Source organism: Heliangelus exortis, chromosome 18, assembly GCF_036169615.1.
Source record: "Heliangelus exortis chromosome 18, bHelExo1.hap1, whole genome shotgun sequence".
Taxonomy (NCBI): Eukaryota; Metazoa; Chordata; class Aves; order Apodiformes; family Trochilidae; genus Heliangelus; species Heliangelus exortis.
In genome coordinates, this window is record NC_092439.1 from 11,633,397 (window position 1) to 11,652,411 (window position 19,015).

Genomic DNA, 19,015 nt, shown 5'->3' on the forward strand with positions numbered 1-19,015 from the left:
AAATTAAACCACGTTAAAATTAGATTGATGAGAATTTCTTAAGTCCATTTACAAGATCTTTCTACTCATAGAATTTCATAGAATTTGTGCATCTTCACATCTTTCCCATATAATTTTCAATCTTAGAGGCTATCACATTTTCCCAACACAGCAGAAGCAGAAACAGTGTATGCAAGGGCAGTTAAACTGGAGAGAATCTTCAGAAACAACCTGGCTTGGATCTTTTGATTATTCACAGCTCAGCTGAAGCAGAGGGGAGTGACTCTTCATTTACAGACAACATACACAGCCTTACAGCAACACCTTCCTTTAGCTCCCCCTTTTCTCAGGCCTCTTGCACCCACTCAGAACTAATAGTTCAGGTTAGAGACCCACTGCACAGGACATCTGAACAGGACAGGAGACTCATGCCTGCTGCTGGACAGCAAGGGCAGGAACAGCACGCTGGAACAGCCAGAAATGGAGAGTATTGCTTACATCCCTGCTGTCATATCTAACCAGACAGGTTTAAAAAATAGAGTTCTACATTTAGGGGGTCCTAGCTAAGTTGTAATTTTTATTTGTTTTGTCTTCCAACTTTACTAGTTACAGCAGCTCTCTCCAAGAGTCTGAACAAACACAGAATTAAGCATTTTAGGAAAAAAACAGGACTTTCATCTGTGTCCTATAAAACCTCCAAGACTGCACACCAATCCTTAGAAAAGAAAGCAGCTTCAGCAAGTAATCTGTGCCAATCACATGAAACTAGGTCAGGTACTTTACCTATATCAGTCACACTTGTAATCAGTTCAGATGCCCTCTGAGATACAGTAGGTTTTAGAAATAAGAACTAATGGATTTGCCCAAATAAGGTATAACCTGTGGGGTGGGAACAGCAAGAAGCATTTCAAGGCTAATGAGGAGTTTGAGTTCAATGGAAAAGAGATGGCTGCTTTTCTAATGAGACAAGGTACCTGTTTCTAACAGCTTATGTTACCTGGCACAGCCAGGCTACAGTTTGCTTATATCTGAAAGCCAGAGTGTAGAGCCAGTGACATGCATGTCCCCATGCACGTGCATTAAATTAAGGAGAACTGCATTCAGCCCAGTGCCATTTGGCAATCCTGAGAGTGAGAGTAAATCCTAATCAGATAGTACAGTAAGTAACCAACAAGCTCCTGGAAGATCCATACAGTGCCCTCTCATTCTTGCCTGCCCTCAGAGGGGCAGGTGCAGGCAGTAAGGCAGGAGTGTAGAAAGAAACTCTTAGCTCTCCAGACAGTCTGGGCTCCAAAGCTGATATTATGGTCAAATAGCACAGCCCATAAACCAGCCCTTTTCTGTCTGTCATCATTCTTGCCTTATTGTCCTGGGCTTTGCTTTGTTCCCTGTGAGGGGCATGCTCTGTTTCTCAGCCACATGGCAGCAAGCACGCTGGCCTGCTGCCCACCCTAAGTACCGTGTAGGCAGGATGGCGCCTCCAATACTTAAAACAATATTTAATGTTTTACATCATTGTGGGCCCATAGATTATTTTCTAAATCCATGAAGCAACAGTAGATCAGAATGTGGTTTGCTAATGCTGCGCAAGGAAATAATGCATGAGGGAGGAGAGATTAGTGAGGAGCACTTGAAATTACAGTTGGCATTGGCTGGGGGGTAACACATCACACATGATGACCCACACTGCATCCAGCCCTGGACTCTAAGAAAGGCACAACTGGAAGGAAGCCTGCCCGAGCAGCAGGCAGATTCACTTTAGTTCTAGTACCCTCTCAGATCTTCAAAGAAAAGCTTCTTTTTGGAACTGCCTAGATTGATGGAATTGTTAAATATTAGTATGGACATTATTTTCAGAAGAGAAGACACAAGTTTAAGATAAAAACCTCAAATACAAGCCTGTCTGACATGCTCAAGAGAGAAAATCAGCACGACATGCAGGGACAGACACATTCTGGCTGATGCTGACGTGTACCACATACCTCAAGTTTATACTTACAAAGCATCAATGGATTACTTTTTCCTCCATTACTGTTAAAAGTCACTTTAAAGACCTGAGTGAACACTATGGCACCAAAGTGACTAAAAGAGAGATACACAATGCAAGAGTTCAAAACCAGTAACATATGTGAAAATATTTGGCATTTTTAATAGGACAAAAGTGAGGATTTCCTACACTGTCTTCCCAGCTATATCTTCTTGTTCATCGATCAACTCTGTCATGAAATTAATTTTGCTGGATTAGTGATAAGTCCCTTTTAGTTGCTTTATATTTGTCACTGGTGAGGGCAGTGGCAAGGAGGAGCAGAAAGCTGTTCAAAGGAAGCTTTACGAGAGCCTTCACTGTTAGTGTTTTCTCAATACTAAAGAGCTTCCTCACATTCACTTTAATACTTTTCCTCTTCAAAAGAGAGCTGACTATTGAAGCCACCTAGCAGTGCCTTCTCTGCTTATTTTATTTTTGCTTCTCTGCAGCAAAAAGCATATTTGAAGCTATCTGTATCCTAGCAAGTGTCACTGCCTCACCTGCAGTGCAAGTGTTACTCTTTTCACACTGAACTACTCTAATTCTCTCAATGACATTTTTCTATTTTTTCTCTGCAGAGGCTCCCAACTATTGCTGGATACAAAAATGCATCTAAACCAGTTGTGTTCCAGAGACATGTTCCTACTCTATGACTCCAAGATTATTTACTCTAAAGTTTGACAGGGAGATGTGTACTACTTTGCTCTATGATCTGTTTCGACCGTGTTTTAGTAAGGTAGGTAATCCTACACTGTCCCGGTTTTAAAAGAATTCAGGCAATTTGAATTAATAGCATAAAAGTATAGCACTTGCCATAAACATGGAACAGTTGCTTTATTGCACTTGTCAAATGCATTCCTCTCTTTGGTCACAGTTCTGGTCAAAGAATTTAACGAAAAAAAATAACAAGCAATTCAAATAAAAAGAAAACAAAAAAAAGAAAAAAAAAAGTTAAAACTGGAGAAAGCATTACATACCCTACATGTTTGAATTCTTATGTATTTTTCCAGCCTGGTTCTCACTCTTAGTTCAACAAGTCTCTTACAAACCCTATCCCTTGTTCAATCCAAATTCCAGAGTGGAAACTACACCAGAGAGGTTCCCTTCAGCCTCCCGATACAAAGTGACTAAACAAGTAGTTATAGAGGTGTTCACCAAGATCATTTCTGTTTCTGTCTGTATCTACACTGCCCCATAGAGCAGCCAGGAAGTAAGAGCCATCCTCACCATCTCACCTGCTGAAAGATGCTCATGAGAGCTTCATAGTGGGCACCACTGCCTGTGGGCAGCTCAGAGCACCCCTGGGCACTGTGCATACCCTCCAGCTATTCCAGCTGCCCTGTGGTGATGGGGGGTGACAGCTTGAGAAGAATTGCTCTCCCCACCACCCCCTCCTAATTGCTGTGGGGGCTGAATGGTAACTGTAGGCAGCCTGAGCTTTACACAAATAAAACCAAAGGGTCCAGGCACCAGTTTGGCAGTGAATTGTCCCAAAATTCACATGCATCAAGAGGTCCACTTTGGACAAACCCTTAAGATCACGAGGTTCAGAAGTATTCTGGGCCCTGACACAGAGCATCACCTCAAATCAACAAGAAGCATCACCCCATTTCCTTGGAACCATCCACTAAGAGCAAAGCATCCAGCACTTGGAATCCACAGTTTGGAAGAGAGGACAGCAACATTTATACAGCTCCTTTGAAAACCATTGCTGATGGCAAAAAATGAGCAGAAGGTGTGACTGGAAACAGAAATACTCAATTTTGAGAAAAGTTGATGGATGCTGCACAGAGGATAAAGATCTGCCCTAATTGCTGAACAGAAACAGAACCAGGAGCTATATTGAGTGGCTGACAACTTCACTGCCCAGGTTATTAACCTAGATGGCTCATCACGTGCAGAGCCATCTGCCCACAGCTTAGCTTTGAGTCTCTATCTGAGGGAGAGCCCATGGGCTGCCATGCCCACACAAAGCATGGCTGGAAGAGACAAATCCTGCAGCACTGCCTCATCCTGCTGCCAAGCCTCAAATCTTGGCCATCTCATGCCAGGCTGGCCACAGAGCAAACACTTGAAAGCCTAAAAAATCTAATTTCTATCAGCAAAGCACAGCAGTGGATAGAAAGAAATCTCTAATATGATATTTAGAAGACAAACTGATCTGAAAAATTCAGGTGTTTGCTATAGTAGAGGCAAATAGCTTGAGAATCCCACTATAAACCAAGCCATTTACCATTCTGATGTGACATGGTGGGGGTAGGAAACAACGTTATCTGCTCTTACTGCACTGAACTCTGAACCTCTGGGTTATAATTTGAGAAGCAGCTGTGTATTTGGACTCCCAGCACCCTGTCATGTTCCTCAGCCTGTCAAACAGGCACAGCAAGAGTCACTCACCCTGGGTGATCAGCAATTAGCAGCACAGCCACCACAGAGGCTGCTCCAGGGAAGACCTCCTGGCCCTGGCCCCAGGCAGGTGCACACCACTGTCACATCCACCACATGTCCTTCAGGACCTTTTCCAGTGTTGTGACCAAAGCAAAATGTTACCAGTAAGTGCACCATCACAAGAGACTCCAAGCATTAGCTATTAACTAAATAATTAACTAATTAGAAATCAACTAACATATTAGTAGTGGCTCTCAAAGGATTATTTTCTTCCAGAGCTGTAGCAGGAAGAGTTTAAAGAGAAGGTACTGAGGTCAGAGCACAAGATGCTGCAGGAAAACAGTTTTGCCCTCAAATGGAAAAAAACAAAACCCCAACATTTCCTATAAAATAAAACTGATTTGAAGTCAGCAGATAGATTTTTTTCTTCCAGTCTGCCACAGGCCTAGTTGACAATTATTCTTATAAAGTATAACAGTAATATTATAGCAAAAACTAATGAAGTTCAAAAATGAAAAGTTTAAGAAAGTGTCTCATACTTGTCAGTCACGCCGTATTTCAGTAATCTTGCAAGTCCAGAGGTCCAGATGAAGGTCCTGAACACTGCCTGTTACTTGAGAAAGCAAGAGAACCTCCAGCACATTAGGATTTTGGCCCTGATCCAAGAAAGCACTTAAGCACACGCTTAACTTTAAGCACATGAGTGCTCCCACCCACATAAAAGGACTACTTATTCACTGAAAATTAAGCATCTGCAGAAATACTTTACAGTATCAGCTTCTTTGCTGAGCATCTCACAGGATTACATCCTATCAATTGACTCTGTAAGAAAAAAAACCCCACCAAAACACACCACCTAAACAGAAGTTGACTTCAAGCAGGGTTGCTGATTGCCAAGAGCTGCCTGAGCATATGTGGCACTCCCCTGTGGAGCCCCTCATCCTCCCTGGCTCCCTCACAACAGCTGCACAGCAGCAAGGAGCCTCTCCTGAGGGCAGAGCATGGTAAGATGCTGTTTCAGCCTTTGCCTTGTGGTGTTAAAAAAGAAAAAAAAAAAGTGTTGTAGAAGCTATTCACTCCGAGCAAAGGCTTGCCTGCTCCACTGCAGGCTGGGATGTAAAAGCACAATCTGGCCACACTACCAGCCTGAGAGCTGCTCCCAGTTAACTTGAACAAGGTGTTAGGGTGAAAAGGGAAATCTTCTCCAGGTTGGCTGCTTTGGATCAGACTCTAAAGGCCTTAAATTTAATAAGGAATGAGGTGGTGAGGGGATAAGAGCAGGAGATAAATTAATGCATGCAAGCAGAAGGCAATAAAAACCAGTTCTAAGCAGGCAGTGGAAAGAGATTGTGTCTCCTCCCACAATCATTTTTGGAAGGTCATCACAATCCCAAATATTAACTATGGTTCAGGCTCCCAGAGCTCAGTAATACTCATCAATTCATCCATTTAGAAAAGAGAAATTACTTCCCATGATTCATTAAACATCCCTTAGAAGAGTCCAATGCCCGGAGGCCCTTCTGGTATGAATCCTATTTATGCCTCCCACTTGCATGCTGGATCTCTCTCCCACAGGGAGGAACCAGGGTGCTGAAGACAGGATCCCAGTATGAGCAACTGGTGACCTGCAGGCTCAAGTGTTCTACAAAAAGCACTTGCCTTAACACTACAGCTTCAGGTTAAGGCTATCAGGACAGTTACAGAGTGAAGGAATGGTTTTAAAGTAACATTTTATTACTAATTAAAAGTCAGTAATGCTATTTTTTTTAGTAGCAAAAGTCTAAATACACTTACATTTGAGGGAAGTGCTGCTGGAAACACCAAGATAGCAATTTATGGTTTATACAGAAATATTACTCTGACCAAGGCTGCTGGTCCTGTCTGAGAAGCTCTTGAGATGCAGAATAAATCCCTGGTTTGCAGTGCAGTGACATGGTGCTGCCAATCCACCCAGGAGCCATCCCACTTCAAAGAAAAGCAAATGTTTCTATTTCTGCACCAAGTTATGCAACAGGCTGCTCCTGAGCAGAGAATCCAAGTTATTTGTACTGAAATCACAAGCTGGCCACCCACCAGGCAGGTTTCCTACCTGCTGCCTCACACCAAGGCACACCCTGCATGCAGGCACCTGTCTGCCCCTGTGATTTGTGACCCATCTGACAAGGGCAGCCAGAGCCACTGTTTACAGCCCCGTGTCACTTTTGGCTGTGTCTGTGTGTGTGTGTTCCAGCTGCTCTTGTTGGAAGCACTTTCCCTACCAATTCTGATCAGAGGCTGCACCAACACAAACACTTGAGCTTTACAAGTCAGTCAGCTGAGCACTGAAATGAAGGTGTGCCTAAGATGCTCCTTAATATTTCTCTCACCGTGTCTAAAATTGGCATCAACTTGTACAAGGATTAAGATAAAGGAGAGAGGAACCACCAGTCACAAGACTTCAAGTGGGAATTGATGACCAAGTTTAAATGCCCGTGCAGAGCTAAGCAAAAATTTTTACTTGACTTTCTATAGTGGCCCAATGAAACCCTTTTTTTTTAAGCTAACTAATCATGGACTACTTCAAGACTGAGATACACAGCCTCATGGCACAACAGAGAGTTTCAAGTGGTCCTGTAAAGAAATCCTTCATACTTAACTACACCCTTTTAAGATTAAAAGAACAATTAATCTGGCACAAATATCCAGCATACAGGTTTTGTGAAGCACGAAACAGTGATGCACCAGGCATGGGGTAGACACTGACATGGCTGAAATGAATGCAACAAAAATAATTTTCCTGAACCATTCTTTTGCTGAAGACTCCTAACTTCACAGTTTTACAAGGAAGAAGACACCCATTTCCACATTTGACTATTTCACTTTGAAATGAATGTAACCTGGGCTTAGCCACTGTCTTTCCACACGTATCTGGAGGAGAGAGATTCATTGCTAAGTGACTTTTCCTCCTTCTCTTCCCCTCACTTCCCAGCTCTTGATCTTGTGTGGCCCCTCTGTACCAGTATATTGTTTGTGCTTTCTGCAAGGCCCTACTTGAAAGTATGACATGTTTATGTAAGAGGCATTGATGGCTAACACAGGCTTCAGCTCAGTAGGGCATTTGGGATGGTGTCACAGAGGAATGCTCTCCCCTGATTTATGAGCATGTTATAGTTATTCAGGTGGAGTGGCAGGACCTGGCAGAAAGCACCATCATACAGATCAAATGTGTTTTAAGTTCACAGATCAATAGATCAGGCCGAAGTGCTGCCACAATTGCTGCAGGGTTGTGGTGGAAACTAAGCCCTCTATTTTTAAAAGGAAAGCTGTCTATGAAGACAAAGAGCTGCCTTCCTCCTGAAGCCTCACTAACCAAAATCTTTCACTGGTCATATGAACCCTGTTCTGCAATTTGATGAGGGCATGTACAGATTCAGAGACAGATGCTCATCCAGCCCACAAATCTGACTTACCACACCATTGTTTTAATAAGACAAGTCTGATTCACTTTTTTTCTAAGTATGAATGAGAATACAATAATCTGCGTGGCACATCAGACAACAGCTCTCATTAAAATGTCCTTAGACCATCAGGCATTTTTTTGCTGAGCAGTCTCAGTGTATTAGGGTGGTTACATTACACCAGCATTTAAAGAGATTGAGAAGCTGGATGATTTGAAGAGGGCCAGTGAGCTGGTTCCTCCCTCAGGACTCAAGTGATCTCTGTGTGTTCCACTCATGTTCACCAGAGGGTGCTTGTGTAGGCTGCATAAAGACCAGGCTGTATAAACCTGGCTGGCAATTTCATTCTGGGTCCAGGCTGTGGGAAAAGAGATAAAATTTTCTTTTTTTCTTCTACTGAAATGCTTTTAGCTCCTTTCAGATTTGTCATAACAATACACTTAAGGAATAATCTAATGCTGGCTTAAACCTATGCTCAGTGCAGACTGCTAAAAGTGCCTTTTCCAATTTGATATGCTACACTGACATACTGCACCTTTCTGTATATGTTTCATTCCCTTATGGTGTATGAAATTCAAAGATCACACCACAAAGTAATAGCTAGCCCCAAGTGAGAGAGCTAAACAAAAGCCAGGCTGGTTGTACAATGAACATGATGTAGCCAAAGCTAATTAATTGTTCTAAATCCATCATCATTCTGCCATTACGAAGTTCCTTCCCCTTCCTCTCAAGGGCTTTTTTCCTTCACTCTCTACCATTTATAACTTTTTTCTACTCGTGCCCAAAGCTCTCTTTTAGGAACCTAAGCTTCTTCCCCAGGACTACTGGCACCATTTCTCGCTGTTTTCTTGCCAAGGTTGTGTACCTCGAGTTTAGTTCTGAAGATCTGAATGCAAGGTAGGTCCTCAGTGCTTTCTGGACACGGGTCTGCAGATGGTTGCTGTTCCTGCTTCACTCTCCAAAGCCAACAGAGACAGGAGTGTGACACTGCAACTACCTTCTCTCAGTATTCTCTCTCCTGTGTCACTGGAGGGATGACAAGGCAGGGAGCAGACCTGATCCTTCCTTATACCCCTCTCTTTTCTGAGCAGAGCCTTGGCACACCCGCAGAGGCACCACGGTCACTGGCAGCTGGCACTGTCTGTCTCCCAGCAGCAGGGCATTAATAACCATTAACAGAACACTATACACTTCCAACATGATGTCAGTGGTATTAACCTCTGTCATTCCTGTATCAGTACTTGTGAATGACTATTTTTCATCTCTTCTTTTCTTTAAAACATACCTCTGAAATATTCCATAATGTTAAAGCCAACAGTGTCTACTTAGAGTCTCTCTAATTTTCCAATTTTGAAAATTAACTATCAGCTATCACTAGTGACTCTGTTGAGTGACAGCTTAATTTCTCTCATTCATGATTTCTACGGGCTTAAACAAAAATAAAATAAAACGAACAAATAAAAGAAAAGCCTTCACAGCCTACAGATTTTTAAGAAGCTTTTACGAGGCACTTGAGTTTTCCTACCCATTACAGAAAATAAGTGCAAGAAATCTGGGAGTTTTCCGCAACTGATTTGATGAGCACATTACTCTGAACTGGTGTACTAAAGATAATCTGCTACTGTTTTCAAGAGTATAAATCTCTTTTCTTGGTTCAAACTAGTAACCAGAGCACAAAGAATTCTTTTTAAATGGTATACTCATAAAGCACCTAACAGTCTTACAGTATCTAAGGACACATTGCCTCCCAGCTCAAAACAACATAAATGCCAATACTATAAACAGATGAGATAAGGTCTGTAGGAAGAGAGCATAATTTATTACAGCAACAAAGATGACCGGAACAAGACACATTTTTCCATATATTTAACCACATCTATATTCTTAGATCACTAATAGGAATCCTTGTTGAATTTCACTGCAACAATTCTGGGTCAATATGCCTTCAGATGATTGGAAAAATTGCTACATTTTCCAGACTTCCCTTTTCTTTTTTGCAATTACAGATTAAGAAGGTCCATAGATTGGCAAACTCCAAGATATGAGATATGCCTCATCTAAGCTCAGGTAAAGTGCAGTTACATCCCCCTATCTCCTACAATGCTTTAAGATGTCTACTCTATCACAGTGAAATCTTTGGTTCTAGGAAACAGGATGGGGCCATCAGATAAATGTTTGCATGGCACAGTCCTGACCAACTCTGGTTCTACACTCACATCTAAGAGCTATCATATTTAATGTATACAGGGAGTGGATGTGCAAGACCAGATGGAATGGGAATGTTTTGTACTCCCATATACTGTTTCAGCCACACTATTCAGTTGTTTCTCCAGCTTGGGTTCAACATCGTTTGGCATAGTTGGGTGTTGGCTTTGGGTTTTTTTGTTTTGTTTTGTTTTTAAACAAAGCTTTCCTCTCCAAAACACCCAAGAAGTTCATGTGATGTAGACCTTCAACTGAAAATTGAGAGAGGCTGTAGCAGATTTGCCTCTTTTAGATTCTGTTTGTAGAGCACAGTAGACTCCCAGTGGAATAAAGGTAAGGATAAGCCTATCTTCTCCATGAATGACACAGGAACAAGGGATATGTCCACCAGAAGCAAGGTCCACTCTGTACAAACCCCCTTGTGATGGAGCACGGGGGGTGAGTGAGCTGCATGTGTAGCACAAGTGCTGCAGTTGTGTGGCAGCAGATGACAGGAGGAGGGAAAGGATGCAACATTTGCAATTCTTCAGCTCTGCTGCAGACCTTGTGAGAAACCAAACACTTCAGGTTAAATCAGGTCTTAGAGAAACCTTCTACCAGGCAGTGAGCCAGCCAGCAGCACCTTGGTGAACAGCTAATTCCACATCCCTGTGGAAAGGGCAGAACACTGATTGCTTTAAACCCAGGCTCTTTCTAAGAAAAGATAATACGAGCCAGTGAGGGGCAAGATTTGTACAAATGTACCAGTGGCTTCTTCCTTGTTAGGCAGAGAAAAGGAGAAGTAGATCCCCCATGTCCACCCCTCTCCTGATCACAGGAGTCAGTGGAAGTAGTGAGAAGGGGTTTTCTGCAAAGCCTGTGCCTTTGAGACAGCAGAAGGGCAAGAGCTCAGTTTTATGACTCTTGGCCCCAACACAATTTACCATTTACAAACTAATCCTCCTCCATTCGACAGCACAAGGCCTGCTAAAGCTCTCATGTCCACTTCTCTGATTCTTCATTGTCCCCACCGACAGAGAGAAGCCGAAGCCCTAATGGGTGTGTAATTCAATCACTGTCCAGGCTGTGTCACAGCACAATGCTCTGCTTGTAGTGCCACGGGTTAAGTCAGCCAGCTACTGTTATGCACCACAGCAGGTGTGAAGAATGTCACTCGGGCTAACTGTATGGTACTACTCTGTCATGGTCCATTTCTGAGGCTACTTTCACTCACCACTTAATGATTGTTTTTCCTACTGGCAGCAAACTAATTGTCAGCTGTATGGTAAAAGGGCACTTTCAGTATTTTTGACCCTGAATTGGGAATTCCTGCGCAGCATAACATGAGGCTCATATAAAGTAAAATCCTCTTGTTCTCCAGATCCCCAAAACATGGAGATCTGCTAAAAAGCATTTTATTTCCTTAGTCTTAATCCAGCAATTAATAAGTTATGACTTAATACAACCAGAGTGCTTCACTCTGTTGTTGCTCACCAGCCAGCTCACTGGACATTGTCACACACCTTCTGAGTATGGCTTAAATCCCCAAAGCTTCTTGGTACCTAACTACATTTAAACCAGCAAGAGACAGGCACTTCAAAAATTCTTATCCACACGTGAGTGCTTAAAAGTCTCCGGAAAACAAAATTAAATGTCTTGCCAAAGTTGAATACAGATCTCGGGCCACTCTGAGAATGGCATTTTATTATTTGTTTTAAAAATATGCAGTTTCAAAAGGAGTAGAAAGCTGCACTTGCTTTTCTTGAGTCATACCACAGTGTGAGGAAGCTGAGGAAGAGAAGTACAGAAGAAGAAGACAGTGCAACCCCTGCCACTTCATCACCAGTGAGGCAGCAGTGGGTGTGTGTATCACCCATCCATGCTACCCAGAAGATAAAAGGCACTGGGGAACTATTGCTGATAAACCCACAGCTGTACAAGTGAACTGTAATTTCTGAAAAGTGACAAAAACTTAGGGACAGTAACAAGGAGCACAACAGAGGATGTGTCCTTCCCACACAGATGTGTAATACACACTTTTAATGGTCATGAGTGATGTTTCTTTCCATGTAAACTGGTGACATGTCCAAGGATGTGAGGACAGAATGATAACAGAACCCCCTATGTCTAATGAATCTATTTCCTTTACAGACTTCAGCATTCTATACGTGTAGAGTTTCTGATGTCGTTTATCTAATTCCTTAATTTTCATGTAGAAGCAATACAAACAGGAGGAACACTTGATGGGAGAGAGCTACGCTGGGTCAGGAATTGTACAGGCCTGTACCAGCAGGAGTAGTTTTCATCTGAAAGAACAACTGAAGTCAGATGAACCTGATGAATCCAAGACAATGACAAACCAAAATGGAAACAAATTCCCACCACACAGTTGATCTTCAGTCAATATATTTGGCTGTCTAGAGTATTTCTGTGTAATTCTATGCAAGAATTATGGTTAATAATCTTACCTAATCCTGGAAAAGGATGAAATACTTTGACACACTTTCAAATTCTGGGAAGGCAGCAGGGAGCTGAAGAAAAGCAATCCAGCTTCTTACCACTTGCTACAGAAAAAGCCATCATATTCATTATTCAAAATATGAATTGAATCTGCATTTACAATGTTGAACAAGTTTTGTGTAGTGCTGAAACAAAGCTGCTCATTTCACCCATATTCATCTTCTGCCATCATTGACAGCTGATTTCCAAACATGGCCAGACACCAGTTCACATGGCAGGAGCCATGAGACATTCTTGCATCCTGAATCAGGATTTAGCAATGCCAAGTGCCAAGCCCTAGAAGCATGCAGAGCATTTCCAACTGAACACCTGTAGAAATCCCATTTCCTGATAAGGAGAGTCCTCCAATAGTTGTTTTTTTCTTCTTCTCTTAGGTCATGCTGTCATGAAATATGGCCTGAATAATCCTTTCATAGCTACATAGGGAAATGTCCTTGCTTAGCATTTGTCACTCCTATGGAGGGTCAGTGGCAATCAGCAGAGATGAAAAGCCTGGCTGATGGGATATGACCAAACCCATGCACAAGAAAGGGATACAAAGTGGACACACAGGTTATCAAAGAAACTGGAAGGACTCTGGTACCTTTATTTGGCATGGGTAAGAGGAGAGAATCTAAGGAGTCACATGAAATTTGGTTTTAATACTAAAAGTGACATATAGAGGCACAGCCAAAAGAGGGACAGGTACACACCTAAGGAAAGGTCCCTTCCTCCAAGAAACCTGCATCTGCATCCTTGTCCTGTCCCCTTCATTCTAACCCTGGGTTGCTGCTCTTTTATCTCTGACATGAGCTATTTGTGCCCCCTCCTCAAACTCTGCCTGCTACCTCCCAACCACCGACATCTCTCCATGCCCCCACAACGTCTTCTCACTCTCTATTGCCCTGACCTTGCCCCCTGTGGCTACTTCATAACCCCAGATTATCTCTGGTTTTGTTTTCTTCCCTTGCTGCTGGCTTTGGCACAGTGAGTCTGAAGCCAAGCTATCACATGTACCAGGCCACCAGCCTGGACTCTGTTCAGTGCCCAATCTCACTTCTGCCAGGTTGCTCATTGGAGCTGGAAATCAACAACTCCAAACACTGAGCAACTGTGAAACACTACCAGCCCCCCCAAAACTTTTCACACACCACATATTCAATCTTCAACTGGCAAAGCAAGTTTGACAGTTTAGAGACCAAGCATTTCTCATGGCCCAACTGGCCTTTAGTGGTCCCTCAGCCTCATTTTGGGACCCAATGTCCACCATGGTGCTATGCAGGCTGAGTGCATGCAGAGTGACTGCCACAATTTCTCACTTCCATAAAGAAATGGCAGAACAATATTTGTCTGCTGGGTACAAATGGGTATAAAATGGTATAAAATCAGGTCTCTGTGGCATACTCTCTTTTTTCTTCCTCCTTGATGATCAGCACTTCCTCTGGGTACTTCTGGGCCCTTACAGTGTACACTCAAACAGCTGCTAAGGCTGGATGAAGCACCTGCTCTCAGCAGCAGCAGCTGGAGTTCATTTTGGGTCCAAAGGGCTGAGGCCAAGCAGGCTGACCGCATGTGCACTAATCCAGTATCATCACCAGCTCCACCAACAACAGGTGCCTCTTTGAAGAGGGAGGAAAAAACTATTTGGGGAGAAATCAGAGCTTTATAAAGGACATTATGGGCCACGTCCTCAGCTGGTTCATGGTCAGTTAAAGTACTCTCTTGAAGTTATACAAGTAATGCTTGTATAGATCAGTAAAAGATTTGGCCCACTCTCACTACTGCTTCCCTTCTCTTTTTTGATTTTTACCTCCTCTTTTTTATCTGCTGTTCTTCCCTTAAAAAAAAAAAGAAAAGAAACCCTCCTGTCTCTTGCTTCAGACCAAACAGATGGAAGTCACAGGGCACATACACCAGACTTCAACATCTCTACATAGGTAACACAAACTTACTGTTGCCTGACAAGATGTGGACCTCAGTCCTGCATGAGTCCTGGAGTACAGATCATGAGAATACATCAGCAGGAACAAGGGTGATCCCATTCTGGAGCAAATCGAACCAAATTCCATCAAGAGAATTAAGAGAAGTCTTTCAGCACAGTTATCATAAGGATGGCCATACACTTGCTCAGGCCAGTGGCCCACATAGCCCAGTGTCTTATTTCAGTGTGTGGCCACTACAGAATGATATGGGGACAGCACAATAAGATCCTGACAGAAACACCTATTGGCCAAATTGGCTCCAAATAAAATCTTCTTCTCATCTCATTTTGCTACAAGTTGGTTTATTATTCAATGCATGTAAATCTCTCAAGTCCTTCTTGGTGTATTGCTGATATATGTTTGTATTAATGGAAGTGTCTAGTTTTTTTCTTTTCTGAGTCCTGCCATTCTGAACTCCAAAGATCAGTTTCAGGAATTTGGTCTCACTCCTTGTAGTTACTGTTGTGCCTGTTTCTAGAGAGCCTGGAAGCTCTCTGGAGCCTGAGAATGAAATTGGATTCACAAAGTCAGCACTCCAGAGCCCTGTCAAAACCACTCTGCTCACACAACATGACCAAAACAGGCTTTACAAATGCAAGTCAATGCACTTTTAGAGGAAAACACGACCTCGCTACAAGCTGCTCACGTGAACTGGTCACAACCTTCATAATTTTGTACTCCAGAATTTGTTTTCCTGAACTGTACATCTTTTAATCCATGACTTCATGAAATTTAGATTTATTTAAGTCACTTTGCTCTTGTGATCATGTCTCAGCTGGGTTATATCACAAAAAGAATCAAAGTGGAGACAGTCAAAGGAGGAGAGCTGGTGGTGAGAACAGCACAGACAAAAAAAACAGAGTCTATCTAACTGGCATTTCACCCACAAGTACACAAATCTGTAAACTGTACTGTGTTGGCTTGCTCATTGAAATAAGTCTCCAAGAATTTCCCTTGACAAACACTGCAGCACAGGCCAGAAAGTGCCACTTTCACACCAATGAAGAGACATTCACACAACCACACAGGAACATCCAGTGCTAGAAAGATATTTCAGCTGCTGTGGACTCACAGATTCCCTTTGAGGCTTTAACCACAGCTCCAAAGTTGGAAAACATCAAAGCACATACAAACATACAAAGATGGGAATATTGCACATTTATGCATCAGTTTTGCCCATATGTAAGCCTGAGGGAACCACATGGCAACTGCCACTTTGCACACTTAATACTGAGCAGTGTGGATACCTGTGTGCTACTGCCCTTCACAGCAAAAGCAATAAAACACTCCTAGAATCTGACAGGCACAGAGCTCTTCCTAACCCCTGAATCCTCTCTGCAGCTTCCTGTCCCTGGGCACATTTCACACAGGCCAGCTGCACAGGATTTATTCAGCCAGTTTTGGAGTATCAAAGCTAGCTTCTTTTTTTTTTTTTCTTTTTTTTTTTCCTCAGGCAGGCACTTGGTATGCAGGATTTAAATCAGAACAAAATGTTCAGTGAAATTTTTAAATACTCAGGGAAGTAATTTCTAAATTTGAAAACTTTTAGCAACTAGGGGTGGTAGTTTAAAAATAAAAAAGCGTTTCACTGCATCACTGTCAGTAATGCCATTTTGTCACAAAGGCCAGAATAAATAACTTCCCCAAACTATCAGTTAATGGTCCTGACTGCCTTAAGTGATAGGAGCCAAACACACCCTCAGTGACTCCTCATCTTTCTAATGAATTCAGGAGAATGCCCAGTTCAACAAGTATTAGGCATAAAGACACTAAAATTGAAACCAAAAGACAGCCTGGGACATACTTGCCTGGTTGTGGGTGACTCATTCTGGAAATGTTCAAGGCCAGGCTGGATGGGGCTTTGAACAACCTGGTCTAGTGGGAGGTGTCCCTGCTAATGCACAGGAGATGGAACTGGATGATCTTTAAGGTTCCTTCCAACCCAAACCATTCCATGGTCCTATGATACTGCCACAAGACTAGAATCTAACACCTAACACTATATGATTTTTATTACATACTTGACACCATTAAAAAGGAATTAGGCAGAGAACAATAAGGTAAGAGATACCCTAAGGAGTCATGAGACACCATGAAGGACAATATTTAGATGGGCTATGAGGGGTGTTTTGAGCAGAAAGCAGCAATGAGGGGTCATTTGTCAACAGAACTAGAAGATGACTAGAAGAGGAATTACTTCAATGGAATTTAGCACAGCTTTTAAGGTATGAGTGAAATTACCTTCTCTTCTGTCTGATTCACCACCACTAAATCCATATTAATATAAAAATTAAAACAAACATTTAGCTGATGAGTTATCATATTGAAGTTTCAAACACAGAGCCTTTTCATATTAATTTCTCAAGCAGTTTCATTTAAACTTTGAAAGCCTTCTTGTTCAAACAAAAACTGCAAAAAAGGGTTCATTCATTATTTTTTGGTGAATACAAAAGCTAAAACACTTAAAACAATTTCCTTTTAACCTGCAATCATCTCACACAACTCTCACACATCTGTGGCTTTAATTTCTTCTCTCTCAGGTCACACAGTGAATGGCACCAGTCAAACCAGGAGTACCCACACTTGAGAAGCAGATGTTCTTGGTTCTAGCAGGGACTCAAGGAACATTGATTATCAATACCGTACATCAACAAGAAAATAAATGGTTTCTGGATCTTTATCCCTTGCTCATGGTTTACTCCTGCTAGCCCAAATATTCTGAGTATGTACAGAGTGCATCTGCTCATGCTCACCTCGAAGAGGTAGATCTGCTGCTCCCTCAGGGGTCACCTCGAGCACAGGGTGCACCTCCCAATTCTGCCTGGAAGGCATTACCAGCAGGCACTGGTTTCAGATGGCACAGACTGTACAAAAGAAGGCACAGCCTTTTCCAGCATGTCAGGTCTTATTTTCTCATTTGTCCAAATGTAAGTATGGATTCTTACCCACAGCTGTGAAAAGGTAGAACAGAAAGTCAGATTAATAGAAATTATTGCAGAGTTCAGGCAGTTTGAGATTGCACAACTCCCTTACACAACTTGTTGTCTGGGGTGCAGCACATGTTTTCAGAAATTCCACAGAATCACCTTAAATTTGCTCCAATGCTGAGACACAGTGGCTTCAACCTGCAATAAGTGACTGGATTTGCTGTGCACAGACTGAAAGGATGAGTCTTTTTTTATGTGGCTTGAAATAAAAATTGCAACATTTCAGAGGGCAGTTCATTCTAACTTACCCCTAAGCTTACCCCTAAGAATAGCCTCCTTAAAAAAAATAATCAAACAGGTAGTATCAACCAGTACAACTTGAAACTACCAGTGCACTTACAGCCTAACTGTATTTATAGAACCAGAGACTGAAGGGACAAGTATCATGCTGCTGACTAGGCTGAATCTTGCTCTGCCCAACTTGTGTGTTTTTTTTAATGGGAACTTGGCACACTTTTACATTTTATTTGCTGAAACTTCTAGTTTAACTTAGCTATAGAATGAAGAATCAGAAGGGAAAAAATGGACATTTACAGTAAAGAGGGCTGAATAGCATCAGAGAGAAGCACTGAACTAGATGTAAGTTTCTCATCAGAAATCTTCTCAGATCTTTCCATAACTATTCACATTCGATGTGCATTCTGCCCTGGGTAGTCACTTCCAATAACAATTAAAATGTGCAACAGAATAACACTGCTGCTGTTAACATCCTGGATTTGTGGAGGACTAGTGTGGCCTGCTAGAAAAATCAGGATGGCACATAAAATTAATCTTACCAAACAGAGTCACTGAACAGAAAATCCTCTAATTAGAAAGGTGTTGTGAATACTTCCACTCCACTGCCTTGAGCACATCCAAGGTAAATAAATGCTCAAGCAATAACATGCAGAGCTCCATCCATATGGTAAAGCAGTTGAAAAACTCAGAAACCTGTACTTTGAAATCACCATAGAAACTGTGGATTATTAGTTACTAAAATACCGCAGGTGGTTGAATCTGCCTAGAAAGGGATGGTTCAACACATTTTTAGGGCTAAATAAATAATATTAATATTAATAATAATATTAATATTAAGAATAATCATTTACCCTGTAGCCAAGACATATACAGATACACTGTCAAGCTCCCTGGACTTTTTACTCAGATTGCTCTCTCCACCACCCCATCTGACTGCAAGCTCAAGCTCCCATCAGCTGCTCCGGCCTCGGGTCTGCCACGCTGCACTTTCTCCCAGCGCTCATTTCAGTGTGGGCATCCCTGGCTACCGCCCGGCACGCAGGCTGTGGAAATGCCGAGTCACAGCTCGGCCCCGGCAGAGGGGGAGATGCACCGGGGCGAGGGCCGAGGAACCCGGGCCGGCACCTGCTGAGTGAGGGGCACCCCGCGGCTGCCCTCCGCATGGGAATAACCCGGGAAATGCAGACTGCGCCGCCCGGGCTGCGGCCGAGATGGCGCAGGGGGACGAACCTCGCCGGGCGCAGGGAGCGCCCGAGCTTCCTACCCACGGACACGCATGAAATGGCGGCGCCGCCC

The 19,015-nt window shown here is 42.7% G+C and overlaps 2 long non-coding RNA genes across 2 annotated transcripts in view; one reads left to right on the forward strand and one right to left on the reverse strand.

The window, feature by feature from the left end:
- Nucleotides 1–2,955, forward strand: part of LOC139804835 (uncharacterized) — a 40,808-nt gene extending 37,853 nt beyond the window's left edge. The window contains exon 4 of the long non-coding RNA XR_011729553.1: nucleotides 2,584–2,955. This is a non-coding gene — a long non-coding RNA (uncharacterized lncRNA). The remainder of the gene's footprint in view (nucleotides 1–2,583) is intronic.
- The window catches only part of LOC139804834 (uncharacterized), a 45,188-nt gene that overhangs the window by 22,896 nt on the left and 3,277 nt on the right, over nucleotides 1–19,015 (reverse strand). The gene's annotated exons all lie outside the window — the stretch shown is intronic.